This window comes from Bombina bombina, chromosome 11 (genome assembly GCF_027579735.1).
Source record: "Bombina bombina isolate aBomBom1 chromosome 11, aBomBom1.pri, whole genome shotgun sequence".
In the NCBI taxonomy this organism is placed as follows: Eukaryota; Metazoa; Chordata; class Amphibia; order Anura; family Bombinatoridae; genus Bombina; species Bombina bombina.
The window spans coordinates 150,562,780-150,586,648 of NC_069509.1; positions in this window are offsets into that span (position 1 = coordinate 150,562,780).

Genomic DNA, 23,869 nt, shown 5'->3' on the forward strand with positions numbered 1-23,869 from the left:
GAATAAATAAAGATAGATAGATAGATAGATAGACTGGTTATCAACAGAAATCCCAATAGAATTCAATGCTGGTAAAACTTTGCTTAAATATTGTTATTGACCAAATAGATAGGCACTCAGAGAGACACCCATACAGAAAGACAGCCAGACAGACATATAGACAGCCAAACAGACAAACAGACAGATGATAGATATAAAGATAGATGGATAATAGATAGATAGATAGATGACATAGATAGATAGATAGACAGACAAACAGACAGACAGGCAAACAGACAGACAGACAGATAGATATATAGATAGATATATAGATAGATAGATAAGTAGATAGATTGATAGATAGAAGACAGAGCACTACAGTATGAAGTGACGCATTCTGTTCCACATTATACCAATTTATTAAAAGGATTGTTCACTGTGTTTTCTGACATTCCAGGATATTTACAAAGCTTAATAACATATGTACATTCATTGCGGCCATAACAAAAACAGAGGATTGTGATAAAGACATTAATAGTAAAAAAATATGAGTAGATAAATACACAGAGTACTAGCCCTAGAATACTAAGAATTTGAAATGCAGCAATACAATGCATTATAAGAAACATATATCTAATCTATTATTTATCTATATATTTATCTACCTATCTATCTATCTATCTATCTATCTATCTATCTATCTATCTGTCTATGAATAAATATCTGTAGAGTGTTTCTGTTTGTGTGTGTGTTAATTCCATGTGAAATATAACTCCCATTTCAATTAAAAATTGTATTAATCATAGAACTCATATAAAAGAGAAATTAACTGTAATAAACAATACATTCTGTGCATGGAAATATTTCAGCCACTGAACTTCATGGGTCCAAAGAGGATGTAGTCATACATATCACACCCATAATCAGCACATAATGTATGTATTGTTTTAATGGGAAATTCCTAATATGAGTACAGATCTTTCATTTAGCAGAGAGACCATGTTCAAATTATTCAATTTAATGTGTTCATACTAATTTCCCCCCTACAAAAGGTTTTCACAGTAATACATTATTTTCTCCCTGCTATATCATCTAAAATTACACATTTAACTTTCATGTTAAGGTTTTTGCCAGGCGGATATTAAAAAGCCTGATATCTGAGTCACTCTGCACAAAGAATAACTGACAGGACATTATGAATTTCTCATCTAAAAATTTCCTGGCAATTGTTGGATTTTCCTCATTGCCTTTTTTTTATTTTTCCTTTATGCCTTTTTTGTTTGTTTGTTAAAAGCTGTGTTTACAAAGTGGCTAATTATTTATAGTTTAAAACAAATTAGATTTCAAACAGTATAAATATTTTTTTTCTTATAATTTGTATTTAATTAATATTAATTGTACTCATGTAAGTTTATGTAAAGGAAATGTATTTGTAAAGGAACTGATTAACTGGCTTATATTCACACAGTTGTAAATATTGTTTGAATATTGTGATTTCTTTACTAGAACACAACTTACAATAGGGTATATTGTTAATGCAAAAATAAGTCAGAAATTAATGATAAATAGTAACAAATTTACAGGATTTAGTATATTATTTAAACTTTTGTAAAAGATAAAAGTAGTTTTTATGAATGGAGCGCTATTTATCGCTCTAACTCTGCTAGAGGTAAGCTTTGTGTGCACGTCGGGTAGTGCGCATATTACAAGTTAAAAAACTTTGCACAAGCGCTAAACCGACGCCACGCAAATAGCCAAACTTCAAATATCATGAGTGCATTAACATATTCCCCCTTAGGGGCATATTTATCAAAGTGCGAGCGGACATGATACGATGTAGCGTATCATGTCCGATGCACATCGATAAATGCAGACAGCATACGCTGTCGGCAATAATCATTGCACAAGCAGCTCACCAGAACTGGTTGTGCAATACTGCCCCCTAGAGATTCACGACCAATCGGCCGCTAGCAGGGGGTGTCAATCAACTCGATCATATTTGATCGGGTTGATTTCTGTCCACCGCCTCAAAGCAGGCTGACAAGGAGCAGTAGTCTTTAGACAAGGGGCATCGGCCCCTTAGACTTCAATGAAGTGTGAAAAGTGGGGGCAAAGAACTAATTACGCAAACCCGATCTTGTTTTCTCAAGATCAAGCTTAATGATTTGGATAAAGCATGCAATTTAATGGGAAATAAAACCCAACATTTGTGTTTCCTTATTCAGACAGAAGATGTAATTATAAATAACTTTCAATTTTACTTCTATCATTTAATTTACTTTATTCTTTTGATATCCTTAGTTGAAAAGCATAACTAGGTAAAAGGAACAATGCATTACTGGGAGCTAGCTTTTGATTGGTAGCTGTACATAAATGCCTATTTTTGTTGATTTAGCTAGCTCCCAGTAGTGCATTGCTGCTCCTTCTACAAAAGGATTCAAAGAGAATGAATCAAATTTTAAAATAGAAGTATATTGGAAATATGTTAAAATCATATGCTCTATTTGAATCCTGGGTTTCCAATATACGTCTGTTATTAAAATATGCACACTTTCCAGCTCCTACTGAGCATGTGCAAATGTGCAATATATACTGTATATATACACATGAATGCATTTTGTGATTTGCTGATAGCTGTCTCATGATACAAGGCAAGGGCAAATTATTTTACTTTTTTTTAAGGAACATGCACAATCCGCTCTAGACAGTAAAAAAGACAAAAGTATTTGGTATCCACCATTTTTTATTTCAAATAATAAAACAGAAACTTTTGATTTATGACTTCACATATTACTTTAAACAGTAAAATGTCACAAATCAAAATATAGTAACTTTTAACCTAATATTTTGTAGTACAGCCTTTGGAGACAATAGCTGCCATCAAGCATTTTCTGTAGCTTTGAATAACATTTCAATACTTTTTGACTGAGATTTTAGCCCACTCTTCTTGAGCAAATTGCTCCAGTTCTCTCAGGTTTGATGGGTGCCTTTTGCCAAATGTGAGTTTCTACTTAAGTTCGATGCAGGGGCGATACTACAGGGGGTGGAGAGTCCGCAACTGCGACTGGGCCCCTGAGGGTGGGGGGCTCAGCTTAAATTTTTTTTTCTTTTCAATAAAAAACGTTGACCTGCCACTGCCTGCATTGATATCATGTGAGTGTGACACAATGCTTCACTAGTGTGTATGTGTGTATGTATTTATGTGACTGTGTGTGTATTTATGCATGTATGTGTGTGTGTGTGTGGAACCAGCAAATTACAGACCTTGTTACTACAGCATGGGGGGCAGGGGGTAAACAGTGTCACTATACAGTACCACTATATACAGTTAGGGTTGCCACCTCAGCCATGTTTTCCTGGACACTTATAAGTTACACATGCTGCAGGGTATGCAGGGAGGAACATGTATATATATATAAAAAAAAAGATATGTATCAAATTCACCTTTTTTTGGGGGTTGGGGGGTGGGTAGGGGGGCCCTTCTTAGATTCTTGCACCTGGGCCCTGTAGTTTCTAGTTACACCTCTGGTTTGATGGGATTCAGACCTGGACTCATAGAAGGCCACTTCCAAACTGTCAAATGTTTTCTTCTTATCCATTCTTGGGTGCTTCTTTAGGTATGTTTTGGGCCATTATCCTGCTGGAGGACCCATGACCTGTGACTGAGACACAGCTTTCTTACACTGGGTAGTATATTTAAATTTGTGCTTGTTTGCCTGCATAGAAGGTTTAAATTCCAATTCAAGGTCTGCAGAGTAGGGTGTGTCTTTTCATTAGGCTATTCAGCCTATGAGATTCATTCTAAAGGATTTTATTGTACTCACTCAGGTGTGACACCACAGGTTATGATTATGGCTTCTTGCCGAAACATGTAAGCCATTGGTGCCACGCTCTCTCTGCCTTTTTACTTGTTTGCACTGTGACTTGGAGTATCTACCTCTTTTTAACTACGTTCTAATAAATTCTTTTGGATTTTATTTTCAAAACGTTTTGTGTCCTGGGATTTCATACTTTCTCTACACTTGAAGCTTCTACCTACCAGTGTATGAGTCCCTATCTACTTGCCTCATTTAACGCTACAAGCACTGGGCGAAGACTTGACACACACCCCCATACGTCATCACTGATACACTTCCTAGAAATCCACTATCGAGTGCCGCTGGCCGAAGTCACGGATAGAGGCTGAGCTGTGAGAATGGCGGATGCTGCTGTCAGGTATCCCCCTGATCTGTCCATTGTGCAGATTCTCTGGAACTCCTTGTATATACTCCTCTGATGGCTGACTCGAGTGTGATCTATATGCAAGTGTGGAAACACTACAGCAGGGTGAGTGTGCCTACAATTAAGTCCCAGTTTTGAACGTTTTTATTATATCATATGAGCTTGCTCTGTAGGGGTTTACCACTCTGACTCTCTCTCTCCTATTTTGGGTATCTACTGGTGATACCTGGTACCCCCTACTTGAAGTCTTACATGCTTTTCTTAGAGGAACCCTTTCTTTTTTAAGGCTTTGTATTACTGCCTGTTATACACAATATGGAAAGTCCAGTGCAACAACAATTTTTCTCTCTTATGCCAGCAACAGCACGAGTTAATCCTGGTATGGACTGTGAGAAGATTTTTCTCAGATGATAAAGGGACTCTATCATTAAGTACCCTGTTTGATGCAATGGATAATCTATTATTCAAGGAGACAAAAACTCAATGGGACATTTGGACATTTCAGTCTTATATTAAGGCAAAAATGATCCCAAGGGGTCTAAGAATTTATAAGTTCCCCACTTTCGAGGTGGATGTGAATGATACTGATTTTGTAAATGCTTGGAATAATGTATTGTCTGAATGCTCATTACAACTTATGATGCTATTAATTCAGCAGAGAACAAAACATCTTAATGACACTAAAGCAGCAATAGATACACTCCAAATAGAACTAAACAAACGCAGTCTTGACCAAGATTTTCCAAAATTTTATAATATTTTACAAACTTCTTTAGCCAGAGGTAAAATGCTTATCATGGAAAATAAACATTTGAAATTTGTCAGAGACAAAACTGACTATAAAAAAACTCTGTGTATATCTGGAGTAAAAAACAACGTTATGAATACAGAGGCAATTTACCTCAGACTAAAAATCACAGGGGTAACCGTAAACGTCGCAATAGACAGTCTAAATCAGTGACATTTACAGATAGTGATACTGACAGATCATCAGACGACAATCAATCTGCAAATGAAGATGAAACAGGTACACTGACTTACACAAATACTCTTACTAATCAACAAACAGGGATTCTGAAAACACCCATACCAGTCACTACTATCAGTGAGGGTTCACATTTGGGTGCTAGACCAAAGGATAAACCACAGGCAGGGACTAATATTTCTAAATATATCCCTAGCAATGTTTCTACAAATTTAGTTGACACACAAAACGTTAATCCTAATACTTGCAAACAATCTATATTGGATCAGGTTTTTCCCTTGGGCCATACACCACAGGGCATAGGGGAACCAGTAGTCACCAATCAGGGGACTCACGAGAGGTACCAACTAAGGGGGAATCGCACTTAGACAAAATACAAATGAATAATGTTATCAATTTATCTTCCACTCCACTCGATCAGGATCAAATTGACCTTTTGGGATTGGGTTTGGGCTTTGCTCCTACTGCCCAATTTGATCTATTTCAAACAATGGTTGACGTCAACCGTCTTATTAGAAACATAACCCTAAAAAAGCATTGTGTTACATCTCCTAATGTACAGACTGTACCCCATACACAATCCACTGTTCACATATCTGAACCACAGTCTTTTTCTGAGACCTGTGACGTCATTAGTCTTCAGCATCTGGCTTTTGAAACTGACACCAACCCTTGTCAGGTCAACAGTGGTGCTACCCTTAAAGATAAATCTACATTCTACCCCATTCAAGGAATGAGATGGACCTTAAGGCCTTAAGAGATAATCCTGGCAAATTAACACAAAACTTGCCAAAAAAGCAAAGAGTGACCTTGAAATCTCTTCAACAAAATACACACATAGTCATACATCTGGCCGACAAAGGTGGCACCATGCTAGTATTGAACCAAGTGGACTATGTGATGGAAGCACTGCGTCAACTTAATAATCCACACGATTACTCGATTCTCCCCTGTAACCCCACCACCACATATAAGAGACTATTGATGGACATTTTGGATGATGGTGTTGAGCATGGGTTTCTAAATGATCAGACAGCATCATTTCTTAATGTATCCTATCCTAAGATTCCCATGTTCCACCATTTTCCCAAGGTCCACAAATCTCTTATAGATGTTAAAAGTCATCCCATCGTGAGCAGGATTGACTCTCTGCTTGAGAGACTTTCTCAATGGCTTGACGCCATTCTCCAGCCCTTAATGAACACACTACCTTCTTATACCAGGGATTCGAAACACATCCTTAATCTTTTGGCTGAGCTTATATGGGAGGACAGATTTCACTGGATCACAGTGGATGCTGTGTCTTTATATTCCTCCATACCCCACACAAAAAGCATTTTGGCAGTCAATTATTTTCTTGATAAGTATACCAACTACACATCAGAGTTTCAAGCATTTATTGCTCGGGTGTTAGAATTCCTTCTTACACACAATTTTTTTCATTTTGAAGGAAATTACTATCTTCAAAAATGCAGTACTGCCATGGGGGACAAATTTGCCCCCTATTATGCGAATCTGTACCTTGGCAGATGAGAACTTGAGAGAATATATGAGACAGTAATCCCTTCAGGTCATATATACATTTTTTTAAAAGGTATATAGATGACCTACTTTTTATTTGGTCCAGTCCCTCTTCAGACATATTCAAGTTTGTCGAGTCGCTCAATGCTAATGAGCTCAATCTCAGTTTCACCCATACCACAGACCCCACTAATATAAATTATCTTGATCTGGATCTGGTGGGGAACTCAGATGGTTCCATCATCACCAAAGTTTACCGTAAGCCTATCTCCGGCAACACACTCCTGCATGCATCCAGCTGCCATCCTAAGAATACCTCATATGCTGTGGCAAAAGGCCAATTTATGAGGCTTAAGAGAAATTGCAGTAGGCAGCAGGATTACATGCAGGAGGCTAAGCTGCTGGAGAATAGACTTAAACAGCGCCAATATACTAAAAGTCGTATCAAGGAGGCAAAACATCAAGTAGAATGTCTTTCCAGAGACTCAATGTTACTAGACAAACCCAAAAACAGTATTGGCAACTTTAATGGAGTTTATTTTGTGACGAGCTTCAGTGCTCAAAACTCCCAAATCTGCAGCATTGTGAAAAGACATTTCCCACTTTTAGCTGCTGATGATAAACTCACCAATACCGTTAAAGAGGGTATCAGATGTTCCTATAAGAAATGTTCAACTCTGGCCTCAATATTGTCCCCCACCCAGTTAAAACAGACCACACACCAAACAAGCTCATGGTTAACACACCTAGGAATGCTCAGGTGTGGCCACAGGAAGTGTAAGCCCTGTGACTATGTACAAATTACATCTGAATTTAAATCAACAGTAAGTGGTCAAAGTTACCCCATAAAGTCAAGTCTTAATTGCACCCACACCCACGTTATCTATCTCATAACATGTACTTTTTGTAGTCTCCAATATGTGGGGCTCACCCCAAGGGATATCAGCTCCCATATTAGGGAGCATATCTCCACCATATCGAATGGTAAATCTACCACCCCCTTGGTGCAACATTTTGCCACCAGACATAACAGCAGCCTAGACTCCTTTAGGTGAACCGCTATAGAAAAAGCCAAAGTTCCCTCTAGGGGTGGCAACCTCGAGAGCATTCTGGCAAAACGTGAAATCTATTGGAATTTTCAATTGAGATCTAGGCTTCCACATGGCCTCAATTCTAGGTACAATCTCATTAACTATTGGGAATAATTTTCTTTCCCCCATAGATTCCTTACACTCATTTAACACTTCACGTTCTGCCATGACCTCTCTCTGGGGCAGCATGGAACTTCCACATAGCACATCATATGTGCATCTACAGTGCTTATATATATACGCATACAATCTATTTTTGTTGTACATGTTTATGTGCTTGTGGTTCCTTCCACACTAGCATACTTTTGTATATTCTGGTGTGGTTAATATCTGGGTGTTCACAGTTACATCTTACACATATTCTTTATTTTTAAATAAAGGTCCATGTCCACTTATATACTGTATATATATACCATATAGGTTTTGACTATTTTAGCTTAGCTTTTTGATAGTAGTGGTACTTCCCTCTTCTCCAAATATAGAATATCTGTAGTGTATGTACTTATAGCCTTTAGTAATTGATAACCATATAATATATTTCCATATTTACCTCTGTCCTAAGCCTGACAGCCTCTTTGGTTTGTCTTTAATTTCAACTAACTCTTTACGTCCGGTTCTATGGTCATATGTTACACACCGGTTCATTAATATATTAACCCTGTACATTTTCAATCCTTTTCTGTGTTGTTGTATTTCTGTTTTCCTGTCTTTTATGTATTAGCTGCAATATGTGGATTAAATTCATTTACCCCTGTATTTATCTTTTGTATATATTGTATACTGTGCTCGTTTGCCTGCATAGAAGGTTTAAATTCCAATTCAAGGTCTGCAGAGTAGGGCGTGTCTTTTCATTAGGCTATTCAGCCTATGAGATTCATTCTAAAGGTTTTTATTGTACTCACTCAGGTGTGGCACCACAGGCTATGATTACGGCTTCTTGCCGAAACATGTAAGCCATTGGTGTCACGCTCTCTCTCTGCCTTTTTACTTTTTAGTCTTTTGCCTTTTTACTTGTTTGCACTGTGACTTGGAGTATCCAGCTCTTTTTAACTACGTTCTAAAAAATTCTTTTGGATTTTATTTTCAAAACGTTTGTGTCCTGGGATTTCATACTTTCTCTACACTTTTTTTTATGTTTCTCTCTTAAAATGCAAGGATACTAATACTTTCAGCCACGTCTCAATATATATATATATATATATATATATATATATATATATAGAAGAAAGTAAAATGTGTTCACTCAGTATACTGGGTAGACACAAGTGATACTCTATAGTTGGCGCTAGTCAGTATTGTGTATGGTATAGTGGCAGCTATATAAGACAAGTACTGGTTGAGATGTGAGGTCCCAGTCAGTAAGTGAAAAATGTGTATACAAGAATAGATACAGCGCCTATATATCCATTTAAAATATGAGTGGTGTATGGGAATATGAGTGAAAACTAGAGCTGATTATTAGAAAAATAATAACAATTAAAAGAATATTTAAAAAATATAAATTATTAGAATCAATTATGCTTGAAGAATGATGAATAGATTATGAAACAGTTTTACTGCTTATGAAGATTTACTACGGACTATATATTGTCTAAAGACTCACATGAACACTGTTTCATAATCTATTCATCATTCTTCAAGCATAATTGATTCTAATAATTTATATTTTTTAAATATTCTTTTAATTGTTATTATTTTTCTAATAATCAGCTCTAGTTTTCACTCATATTCCCATACACCACTCATATTTTAAATGGATATATAGGCGCTGTATCTATTCTTGTATACACATATATATATATATATATATATATATATATATATATATATATATATATATATATATATATATATAGATAGATAGATAGATAGATGATAGATAGATACTGTATATATATATATATATATATATATATATATATATATATAATTTTATTTTTTTATGTGATTTATTTTGTAAATAAAATCCAGTGCTGGTTTTCTAAGGGGCTTTGGATGAGTTGGGTTTTCAGTAGATACGAATCAGCAGCAATTCACCGAAGCTCTCTCTATTAAATAATGGGTGAATGCCATTTTTGCCATTCGTATGGTAGACCAAATATTCCCCTTAGCATTCATTATGTAATTTAGATGTTTCTACACAACAAAAATACTGATAAGCTTGGAGGATCCACATTCAAATATATTTGTATTTTACCTTCAATATTCAAATATTCCATTCCATAAAAAGGAAAAACAATTGCTGAATGCTTGGAAACAAATTCAAGATCCGGGAATGTGGCCAGCATTTGTTATTTTTATGACTGTGTCAAAACATTCACACATCCCTATCGTCCAGATTTTATCTGTTACAAATTTTTACATTTTTCTGTTTTCTGCATCTAAAAATAATTGACTCTAGTTTATAATTTAGAGAATTACCAAGATGATGTCTGAGTTCCTGGGATAACCATTAGAATTATATTTTGTCGAGGGTTCAGAGCACTTACATCCATACATGTACCATATCCATTTGAATCAAGAACTTCTACTTTAGTTTTATTTTATTATTTTGATTAACTAGTGGTAAATACTGGGCTGCAGTTCAGCTTTCTGCCTGGAAATACAAGCTAGTTTACTGCAATCAATAACGGATTTGCAAATGAAGAAACAGCATTATGGCTAACATTAATCAGAAGCAGACTGTGGATAACATATTCAAGCACAAGAATTCTATTTCATGGAAAATGGGTTTCTTTTTTAACCATAAATCAACATATAGTCATCACAAAATCTGTGTTAACCTCTTAAACCCACTGGATCCCACTTGATTATGACTTCATCCATCACGAGTCACAAAAAAACAAGAATTATCTTTAAAACATCTCCAAAGTTTTCTATTTTGACCCTCAAGATCCAGCTAAAATTCAAGTTTATTCATTCTAAGCTGCCCTTCACTGAACTATATACTACAATTACCAGGGATATTCCCATCAGTCATGTCAGCCAATATATTTATTCACAGATATTTCAAACACTATTGAGATTGTGTAGTTAGTCTATATTGCATTTCATAAAGCCTATGAATTAAAGACATGTACATTGCAAAATTATTAATACATAGGCACAGACTTCTAGCTAAATGTTGCATATATTAAAAATAAATTCTGGTAACAATTTTGTAGACAAATTGGTGGTTAAGCTGTTCCGCAGATGAGTTTTACTTACATGACTAATTCAAGCACTTTACCAAACCTCTTGACAAATCTGTATGTTGCAAGCATAGGAGTATATTTTAATTTATCAGAAGAGTAATATGAAGTCTCTTGCATGATTTAAACAGAAGTTTTGAAAGTCCAATCCATTTTAAAACCATCTGAGAACCCAGCTGTCATGTACTTTTTTCTGGAGGCTTTGCACCAAGATAGCTTTACTTATATTTTGCTTTTCCATAATTCATCAGAAGTAGATCAATCCAGTAGAAAAGACTTTATGAGGTTTTCATATGATGTTTGGACTTCCTATTTCAACAGCCTTGACCTTCTGAAAACTCATTTCAGCTTCATTTGAACAACATTTCCTGGCTGTTCTTTTCGCTTTTTTTTTGTACATGCTCAGCACACATATTAATAAACATAACTGTTTCTAGATTCAACAAAAAGTTAAAAAATATAGCTCAATTCCACTTTTATACTATGAAACTTGTATTATATACAGTTCTATGCAATTGTCAACATCTTTATTTATCAGTGTAATTATGTGCCAGGAAAATGAAAATGTATTCCAAACTAAATGAAATAGCTAATTATACACATCATGAATTGATATTATTGGTTAAGTAAAAAAAATAAACTGCCCAAGTACATTAAGCTTTAGACGTGCATTGTTTTTCATTTTTTAAATGTGTTTACAAGCAAATTAAGGAATGGATCAACAAACTCACAAAACTTGGTTGATTCGTTTATTAGTTTGTAAAAGGGATAATAAAATCTAGAAAAATTAAAGGGACATGAAACCCACATTTTTTCTTTCATGATTTAGAAAGGGCATGCATTTTTAAACACCTTTCTAATTTACTTCTATTATCTAATATGTTTTATTCTCTTGATATTCTTTGCTGAAAAGCATATATAGATAGACTCAGTAGCTGCTGATTGGTTCCTGCACATAGAAGTCTTGTGTGATTGGCTCACCCATGTGCATTGATTTTTCTTCAACTAAGAATATCTAAAAAATGAAGCAAAATAAATAATAGAAGTAAATTGTAATGTTGTTTAAATTTGTATTCTCTATCTGAATAATGAAAGCAAATTTTAGGGTTTAGTGTCCCTTTAACTGTTTTTTTATGTTTAATTAAACGTTTAATGAATGAACAAATCAACCAAGTTTCATTAATTCATTAATTTATTCTCATATATTTTTCATCTATGGGGCCGAATTATCAAAGGTCTTGCGGACCTGATCCGACAGTGCGGATCAGGTCCGCAAGACCTCGCTGAATGCGGAGAGCAATACGCTCTCCGTATTCAGCATTGCACCAGCAGCTCACAAGAGCTTCTGGTGCAACGCTGCCCCCTGCTGACTCGCGGCCAATCGGCCTCCAGCAGGGAGGTGTCAATCAACCCGATCGTATTCGATCGGGTTGAATTGCGGGGAATCCTGTCCGCCTCATCAGAGCAGGCGGACAGGGTTATGGAGCAGTGGTCTGTAGACCGCTGCTTCATAACTGCTGTTTCTGGCGAGTCTTCAGACTCGCCAGAAACACGGCCCTTCAAGATCCACTCGGAGCTTGATAAATGGGCCTCCCTGTCTAGGAAAACCCATGTGAAATCCTTGAAAATCACAGGATACTCCTGTTTCTTACTGCTTTTCTATCTTTAATCGGATGTCCTTGTTGTATATGTTTGTAATTTGAATGTCTAAACTAATGCAAATAGTGCTATTTACGCTCATATGGATTGAAAGGGGGCACATGGAATGTAGTGCATTCAGGGTTATTTAAAATTATATATTGTCACTTAAGAATTTTGTGACTGAGACAGACGTATGAATTTGACCATGTTAATTGTCCATTTGCCTATATTTCTCTAGCAATAGAAAGACACTGATTGCTCTATTAGTCTTTCAGTAACTGGTAACTGCTGTTATTATCATTTATTTAAAAATAATATAGAGCTTCCCAAGTACTTGAACATTATTTGTTTCAAGACATCTTAAAAAGGCTCCAAAAGCTTTAGAAACAGCTTCCTCCAAAGTAAAGTTGCCTATATGCATTTGTCTATTTTGTCTAAATACACATTTGGCCCAGCTTTCATCTACTGAATGCTCTTATATCCATCTACAAAAATGATGATCACCTACAGCAAATTTCTCTTTTTAACCCCTTAATGACAACTGACGTACCAGGTACGTCATGCATTAACAAGCAGTTAATGACAATGGACGTACCTGGTACGTCAGTTGTCTAACAGAGTGCTGGAAGTGATCACAATCACTTCCAGCAGCTCTGAGGGTATTGCAGTGATGCCTCGATATGGAGGCATCCTGCAATACCCCTTTACAAGACTCCGATGCAGAGAGAGCCACTCTGTGGCCCTCTCTGCACCGGTAGTGATGGTGCCGATGGTGCCTTTGACCGGTGGGAGGAGGGAGCGTGTGCGCGCGCGTGCACGATGCGCGCGCGTGCATGGGTGTGCGTGTGCACGTGGGCACGCGTGCACGTGGGCGCGCGTGCACGTGCACATGCGCACATTAGCCACACTGACACCAATGAAAAAGTAAGGGGAAAAAAAGTTATTTTATTTTTTTTATATTTAAAAGGATCTGTGAGGGGGAGGGGGTGGGGGTATTGTGGGGGGGCTGCTACACTACAGAAATAATTAAACACAAATAAAAGTTATAAATACAATTAAAATAATTGGGTACAGCTTGGGTACAGCTGCCAGTACCCAAGATGGCGGTAATTAGGTAGGGGAGAGGGTTAGAGAGCTGGAGGGGGGGATCAGGGAGGTTGGTGCTAAGGCAGGGGTCCATCACAACTAAAATATTTTATAATTTTTTTTAAAAAAAAAAAAAAAACTCTTTTATTTAGTACTGGCAGACTTTCTGCCAGTACTTAAGATGGCGGTAACAATTGTGGGGTGGGGGAGGGAAGAGAGCTGTTTGGGAGGGATCAGGGGGTGGGATGTGTCAGGTGGGAGGCTGATCTCTAAAATTAACCCTGCAAGCTCCCTACAAGCTACCTAATTTAACCCCTTCACTGCTGGGCATAATTCACGTGTGGTGCGCAGCAGCATTTAGCGGCCTTCTAATTACCAAAAAGCAACGCCAAAGTCATATAAATCTGCTATTTCTGAACAAAGGGGATCCCAGAGAAGCTTTTACAACAATTTCTGCCATAATTGCACAAGCTGTTTGTAAATAATTTCAGTGAGAAACCTAAAATTGTGAAAAATTTAAAGTTTTTTTTTTTGCTCGCATTTGGCGGTGAAATGGTGGCATAAAATATACCAAAATGGGCCTAGATCAATACTTGGGGTTGTCTACTACACTACACTAAAGCTAAAATTAACCCTACAAGCTCCCTACAAGCTCCCTAATTAACCCCTTCACTCCTGGGCATAAAACATGTGTGGTGCGCAGCGGCATTTAGCGGCCTTCTAATTACCAAAAAGCAACCACAAAGCCATATAAGTCTGTTATTTCTGAAAAAGGGGATCCCAGAGAAGCATTTACAACCATTTGTGCCATAATTGCAGAAGCTGTTTGTAAATAATTTCAGTGGGAAACCTAAAGTTTGTGACAAAATTTGTGAAAAAGTTAACTTTTTTTTTTTTTTTATCGCATTTGGCGGTGAAATGATGGCATGAAATATACCAAAATGGGCCTAGATCAATACTTTGGGATGTCTTCTAAAACAAAATATATACATGTCAAGGGATATTCAGATATTCCTGACAGATATCAGGGTTCCAAAGTAACTAGCGCTAATTTTGAAAAAAAGTGGTTTGGAAATAGCAAAGTGCTACTTGTATTTATTGCCCCATAAATTGCAAAAAAAGCAAAGAACATGTAAACATTGGGTATTTCTAAACTCAGGACAAAATTTATAAGCTATTTAGCATGGGTGTTTTTTGGTGATTGTAGATGTGTAACAGATTTTGGGGGTCAAAGTTAGAAAAAGTGTGTTTTTTTCCATTTTTTCCTCATATTTTATCATTTTTTTTAGTAAATTATAAGATATGATGAAAATAATGGTATCTTTAGAAAGTCCATTTAATGACGAGAAAAACGGTATATAATATGTGTGGGTACAGTAAACGAGTAAGAGGAAAATTACAGCTAAACGCAAACACTGCAGAAATGTAAAAATAGCCATTGTCATTAAGGGTAAGAAAATTGAAAAATGGTCCGGTCATTAAGGGGTTAATGTCTGACAAAGATATCTTGCATTTCTCAAAGTATAGTGATCAAATTACATACTGTATACCCACATAGCCAGAATCTGATGTCTTCTGGATATCTGCAATATTAATTCTATAACTCTCTACCCTCTTCCATAAACCTTTTATTATGTACAAAATGCTTATTGACGAGACAATTAACCAGTTCCGTTATTAAATGACAAGCTCAATTTTCCTTTACATATTTTATTGATATTAATTAATCCTTTAAAGCTAACTATTTATCTATGGACCCATTTCAAAGACATCTCTTTTTTTAATTGAGATAGTATTAATATAGTAAAGGTTTTTATTTAGATCTGAATTTCCAGTTTTTTTGGATTGTGTGTTATAAAAAATAGTAACATGCTTGCTCCTTTTTACATAATGCCGAAGCACAGATAGAATAACTGATAAAAAATTTAGTATGAATCCAAAACCTGGGGTTTGTTTCTTGTTATTGTTCTTTTTCTAGATATATGGCTAAAGATGAATACAGCTTTCTTAGTTCTGTAGATGTATGATACATTATAAGCTTTTTATGTGCTATTCATATGTGCAATGGGATTACTAAAGCTACTGGCCATGTGCCAGAGCTGTCAAAATGCATTTCTCTGCAATGTTTCTAAATGGAGTACACATGAGTAACAAGGGATCGAGCAGGCTGCTAGTTATTACTTGAAAGATGAAAATATCTTCCCAAATATTCTTGTAACATGCTTTTAACATCTGCGGCCATCAGCAAATGTCTGGAATTTTAGACCATGGCACCATGCAAAGTATATATGCTGCCTGCATCATGAAGATTACAAAATGAGTATGTCTGTGTTAGCAAAGTTTGTACAGTGGGTAAAACGCTAAACAAGCATAAGAAACACATGAGAATATAACATATCATTTTCCTATGAGACCTATGCAGTATTCTCTATAAATAATAGAAGGACCACTTAGAAATACACTTAGAATAATATAGAACAATACGCATTTTGCTTTTCTCTTCTGTAACTATAAAACAAGTGTTTCAAGACTCCACTGCAGCTTTGGGTATTTGGGAACAAAACATAGGTGATATACAATATTGATTAATGTAAAATATGCGTTTTTGCATTTGCAATGCAACATTCTAGATTTCATTTGATTTTGAAACTCATTAGCATTTAAGAATTAATTATTATAAAAATGATTGCTTTTATGATTGCTTATGTCTCATTTTCCATATGTCCATCCTATTAGTCATTTATATTAAAGATAGTCTTATGAAAAACGTCAATATGTTGATGTTTAATTACTGCGTTAAACAACCATATTTTTTTACTAACAAAAATAAACACCAGGTTGGTTTTCTGGCACAGTCTCACTCCATGACAGACTTTTGTGGTTTAGTGATAAAAAGTAGAAAATATTTGCTACCTTTTCGTTATTATGAACAGGCAATATAATGTGTATATGTTCAAGAATTAGATGGAAGACTGACGTCAAATGTAGATAAATTTGTCACATAATGTCCTTTAACATTACTTACAGGGACCAGAAATGCTTGTGCAATGATAAATGCAGACAGCTAAAGGGAATCATGTCTGCTCGAGATATGATAAATCAACCCTTTGGCCTCTATTTATCAAAGGTCTTGTGGACCTGATCCGACAGTGCGGATCAGGTCCGCAAGACCTCGCTGAATGCGGAGAGCAATATGCTCTCCGTATTCAGCATTGCACCAGCAGCTCACAAGAGCTGCTGGTGCAACGCCGCCCCCTGCTGACTCGCGGCCAATTGGCCGCCAGCAGGGAGGTGTCAATCAACCCGATCGTATTCGATCGGGTTGAATTGCAGCGATTCCTGTCCGCCTGCTCAGAGCAGGCGTACAGGGATATGGAGCAGCGGTCTTTAGACCGCAGCTTCATAACTGCTGTTTCTGGCAAGTCTGAAGACTCACCAGAAATACGGGCCATCAAGCTCCTTTCAGAGCTTGATGGATAGGCCCCTTTGTCTCTAAAGGTCTGTGAGAGCGCATTATATTTTCTATTATATATTATTCATATAAATATATATATATATATATATATATATATATATATATATTTAGAGAGAGAGAAAGAGAGAGCGAGAGAGAGAGAGAGAGAGAGAGAGCAAACGAGAAATATTTAAAAAAAAAATATTCTAAGTGAAGAATATAGAAATATAAAGTATTCGTAATGCAACTTCAGCTTAAGCTTGGTTGATCTAGCACAGTTTCTGGTTAGCGTGCAAACGTTAAATAGAAAGGCTTACTTTAGCGTACCCCATAGAAATCTATGGGGAGGAGATAGCACAGTCCCAATAGCTTAAGTCCTGAAGTTAGCTCGTCTTTCAAGTCTTTTGCTTGCTAGCTAACTTTTAACTTTCAACTTGTAATACGCGCATTAATCTGGCCGTAATCATTTTTACTTTGAGCACCACTTGTAATGTGGTCCATAGTTGAGTAAAAACCACAAATCCTTTCCACTTGCTTTAATAAAGGCTATCACAAACAAATCAGCAATAAATTATTTTGTGCAGGTGAAACCATTCCTTTTTTTCTTCATTTCATAATTTCTTAACAATTGTAGGCTATGCATGAAACACATTTCTAGTTGAGTCCTTAAAGGTATTTGAAACCCCCAAAAAATTCACAATTCAGACAGAACAAACAGTTTTAAACAACGTTCCAATTTTATTTTATTATTAAATGTGTATCATTCTCTTGATATCCTTTGTTGAAGAGTAGCAATGCACTACTGAGAGCTAACTGAACGCATCAGGTGAGCCACTGACTTGACATATATTTGCGCAGCTTCCAACCAGCAGCTAGCTCCTAGTAGTGCATTGCTGCTCTTGAGCATACCTAGGTATGCTTTTAAACAAGGGATACCAAGAAAAGGAAGCAATTTAAATAAACAAAGTCAATTGGAAAGTTGTTGTTTTGGGTTTCATGTCCCTAAAACAAGACTCAATCTGTAACTGAAATTTTAAACAGAGACTATTTCCTCACTGCAAAGTGTATATTTAAAAGTATATTTTCCTTTTAAAATATTAACTGATCCATTATTATTTTATACTAAAGGATGTAAAATTCTAAGCACTTGATTAACTTATTTATCGAGGTTCCCGACAATGCTGAGAAGTGATACCTTGTATCTACGTGATCTTTAATGACAGTTGACAGTTGACACTGCCCGCATTTTGCTGAAAACAAAAATCCATTAGGTCAGATTTCTCATCTTTACATATCGGTTACAAAGCACTGCTTAATTTACTGATCAGGTACAATTCCCACTGTCAAAAGTAAAAGGTATCTGGCAGGCAATCTCTGACAATAGACATTAGCCTCATTGCTAAATGTTATATTTGGATTCTGTTGTTTACGTCTCTCCACATAACAGGGGATATATGCCACAGTGATGTAATTTACTCCTTTATTTGTGCAAGGTTTGTTTTCTTTCTAATCTTTATTTGTTGTAGTGTGAAATAGAAGATAACTATTGATTTTTAGTCCTATACAAAATATTTAAATACTGTGGGAATTTCTTGTATGTAATGAGAGGCAATCGAATCTGATTACCATTTCTTTTTACCGGATTAAGAGGTGTTTGTGCCTGTTGTTATGTGATCAGGACTGGTGTAATGATTTTTTCCCCACAAAGATATATGTTGCCATCTTCTTGTGTGCTCTCTCTTCGTAAACCACCTTCTCACATGTTCACACAAAGATATATGTTGCCATCTTCTTGCGTGCTCACTCTTCGCAAACCACCTTCTCACATGTTCACACAAAGATATATATTGCCATCTTCTTGCGTGCTCTCTCTTCGTAAACCACCTTCTCACATGTTCCCACAAAGATATATGTTGCCATCTTCTTGCGTGCTCTCTCTTCGTAAACCACCTTCTCACATGTTCCCACAAAGATATATGTTACCATCTTCTTGCGTGCTCGCTCTTCGTAAACCACCTTCTCACATGTTCACGCAAAGATATATGTTGCCATCTTCTTGCGTGCTCGCTCTTCGCAAACCACCTTCTCACATGTTCACACAAAGATATATATTGACATCTTCTTGCGTGCTCTCTCTTCGTAAACCACCTTCTCACATGTTCACACAAAGATATATATTGCCATCTTCTTGCGTGCTCTCTCTTCGTAAACCACCTTCTCACATGTTCACACAAATATATATATTGCCATCTTCTTGCGTGCTCTCTCTTCGTAAACCACCTTCTCACATGTGCTAACATGTGAAAGTAATAGATGTTCGTGGATAACTGGTATTATAAATAATAAAGAAGACCTTTCTCAACAAATGCATGGATCTATATGATAGTAACAGTGTATGACGGAGAGGATAGTTACCTAATGGCTGGCAATTCACTGATGAATAGAGCAAAAACAAACTAATAAAAACATTTAGCATTTTGGCACCCCCTAGAGGCAGCACAAAAAAAAACAGCTATCAATTTTTTATGTTGTAGTAAAACAGCCATATAGGTGTTAGAAACTCCAAAGGTGGATACTAAAATCCAGCAACACTTACATAAGTGCCTTTCCTTCATCTGATTAAATGTCTCAAACTCTTTTACTTACCATCCCTAAACAGTTGAACAGATGCCCTTCAAACAATAATTTGTCATTCAGATATTTCTGTTTGACACGTTATCAAAATATTAGGGAATGTTTCATTTTAATATGAAATCAAATAGACTTACAACAATGTCTATGGAAACCAACTTCTGTATACTAATATTTGAAATTCATGTCAATATTGAATGTTTTGCAAATATTTGGCATTTGTTTAGAACAAATATGGCCAGTATTTGTTACTTTAATGAATGTGCTAGAACATGTCCACACTCACTAATTTTCTTTCATTTATTTCCCTTTTTCTTTTCCATTTTATTTATTTCTAGACCTATCTTTTATTACTGGTTTAAATAGGAAAAAAAAACAGTCCTGGCACTCTGGAAGTTAGCCGGTTTTAAAAACAAGTAATTTTATTGAAAAACTGTATAAAAACTAGACCTGTCAGACCTGCAGGGCAACAAGGACTGATTTCCCTGACGCGTTTCGTGCTGCATTGGTGCTTAATCATAGTGTATCTTCCTGGTTTCCTGTAAAGATCTTCTCAAAGACCCATCATATTTATTTTCTCCTTTAGTTTTCACTCAATATTTACTATTTCTTGTTTACTATTCCTAATGCCCCAATATCTCATATCTTTCTTTGCTGGTCCCTTATTTCAGTCTCTTCTTATAATCCTTCTGCTCTGTCTATAGGTTAATTAGGAAAACATGCCTAAGGTAGGCAAAGTCTGACCTGAGCCTCCTTTATACAGTTTATGATCCAATGAGAATCAAACAATATTGGTCTATGATTTTATTTTAGTTCTATTTGACGCTGCTCATTAAAGCATTGATGATGGCTGTATATAACAACCAATGAACAGATCTCGTCTGACATTTTTCCTACCCGGTTTAAAACCTCAGAATATAATTAATTCCTGACCTTCTTTTCTATTCTGAATTTATTCACATTGCAGTTGAACTTTTTCTCTGAGATATTTCAAGCAATTTCTGTGCTTGCTTTCAAAGAGCAATTGAATTTCCTAAATGAACATAAACCTAAAAAGATGGCAGTTGGGATCTCAGAGGTGGAAACACATGAAACAGTTGGATATAATTAGCATGTGTCAATCAAGGCAGCTGCCTTAGAGCCCTTGATGTCAGAGGGGTACCTTCCTAGCTAGCCTGATGATAAAGGTTTGCAATAACTGGAGAGTGCAGAGGCATTTCTTAAAAATAAAATGAAATGAATTGTTATATATACATGATGTATTATCAACAATTAAGCTCTACCTTGCATATAATCGACACAGAAGTTTGCATTGTTTTGCATTTCAGGGTCATGCCTGTTAAAAGTTCTCGTGTTTATTTTATCTCCTTGGCTGTGCCCAATTAGGGACAGATGTAAAAAAGCTCTTGCACAGATCAAACAAATACTGTGTACAGTATAATGTTGCAGGGCCAGAGTTCTAAATTTTGCAGGATACCCTACAACTATATAAACCACAGTTTTCATATTTAAACTACAGGAAAAATGTACAAATTTTGTAATAATAGTACTTTGCAATTTATTTACCTATTAAATATTTTGGGATCAATTCCAATTTAGTCTATCCTGCTTTTCTGCAGTTTTTTTTGGCTCCTGATATGCATTTTTCAACATCAGAATGATCATAATGCAAACAGTAACACATTCTCTTTCTGAAAAGAAAGTGATGAAGAAATGTCAATCAAGTGATGAAGAAATGTCACTCAAGCGATGCATGGACAATATTGACTTCAGAAATCACAAATCAACCCGACCACAAGTTATTAACTAAATATGGACATCAAAATGGACACATCAAATTCAACAGCTAAAATCACTTGATAAATACTCAAGACAGATGTCCAATAAGACACATCAGTTAAACAATAATGGTATTGCCTATTGATCTGCGTATGCTCAGACCTGAAAACAAGATGATGATGCCCATGCCAAAAACTGTGACATCCCTTTTTAATTACAATTAAATTGCCCCAAATAAAAAAAACAATATTGAGCACATTATCAATATATATGAATAAAACACACTCGCCTAGATTACGAGTCTTGCGTTAGCCTTAAAAAGCAGCGTTGAGAGGTCCCAACGCTGCTTTTTAACGCCCGCTGGTATTACGAGTCAGGCAGGTACAGGTGTACCTCTCATTTTTTTCCCCGCGATTTTAGCATACCGCAAATCCCCTTACGTCAATTGCGTATCCTATCTTTTTAATGATATTTTCCTAATGCCGGTATTACGATCGCTGGAAAAAGTGAGCGGTACACCCTCTCCTGGCAAGACTCCTAACGCATTTTAAAGTCAGTAGTTAAGAGTTTTATGGGCTAAAGTACACTAACACCCATAAACTACCAATTAACCCCTAAACCGAGGCCCCCCCACATTGCAAACACTATAATAAAATTATTTAACCCATAATCTGCCGACCGCACATTGCCGCCACTGTAATAAATATATTAACCCCTAAACCGCCACACACCCCGCCTCACAAACACTAGTTAAATTTTATTAACCCCTAATCTGCCATCCCTAACACCTACCTACATTTATTAACCCCTAATCTGCCGCCCACAATGTCGCCGCTACTATATTAAATGTATTAACCTGTAAACCTAAGTCTAACCCTAACACCCCCCTAACTTAAATATAATTTAAATAAATCTAAATAAATTTACTATTATTAAATAAATTATTCCTATTTAAAACTAAATACTTACCTATAAAATAAACCCTAAGATAGCTACAATATAACTAATAGTTACATTTGTATCTATCTCAGGATTTATTTTTATTTTACAGGCAAGTTTGTATTTATTTTAACTAGGTACAATAGTTATTAAATAGTTATTAACTATTTAATAGCTACCTAGTTAATATAAGTACAAATTTACCTGTAAAATAAACCCTAACCTAAGTTACAATTACACCTAACACTACGCTATAATTAAATTAATTACCTAAACTATCTACAATTAATTACAATTAAATTAAATAAACTAAATTACGAAAAAAAACAAACACTAAATTACAGAAAATAAAAAAAAATTACAAATTTTTAAACTAATTACACCTAATCTAATCCCCCTAATACAATAAAAAAGCCCCCCAAAATAAAAAAATTCCCGACCCTATACTACATTACAAATAGCCCTTAAAAGGGCTTTTTGCAGGCCTTGCCCCAAAGTAATCAGCTCTTTTACCTGTAAAAAGAAATACAATACCCCCCCAACATTAATACCCACCAACCACACACCCAACCCTACTCTAAAACCCACCCAATCTCCCCTTAATAAAACCTAACACTACCCCCTTGAAGATCACCCTACCTTGAGCCGTCTTCACCCAGCCGGGCACAAGTGGACCTCCAGACCGCCAGAAGTCTTCATCCGACCTGGCCAGAAGAGGACATCCAGACCGGCAGAAGTCTTCATCCAGGCGGCTTCTTCTATCTTCTTCCATCCGGAGCGGAGTGGGTACATCTTGAAGACAACCGACGTGGAGCATCCTCTTCCATACGACGGCGACTGAAGAATGAAGGTTCCTTTAAGTGACGTCATCCAAGATGGCGTCCCTTCATTTCTGATTGGCTGATAGAATCCTATCAGCCAATCGGAATTAAGGTAGGAAAAATCCTATTGGCTGATGCAATCAGCCAATTGGATTGAAGTTCAATCCTATTGGCTGATCCAATCAGCCAATAGGATTGAGCTTGCATTCTATTGGCTGATTGGAACAGCCAATAGAATGCGAGATCAATCCTATTGGCTGATTGCATCAGCCAATAGGATTTTTCCTACCTTAATTCCGATTGGCTGATAGGATTCTATCAGCCAATCGGAATTGAAGGGACGCCATCTTGGATGACGTCACTTAAAAGAAGCTCAAACTTTCATAAATCGCCCCAATGTCTTTACTACTCATTCCTCTGATTTGCACAACTAACATTGATATATTAATATACTTTATAACATTTAAACCTCTACATTGCTGCCTGTTTCTAAGCCACTATATACTGCCTCTTATCACATGCTTTTTTTA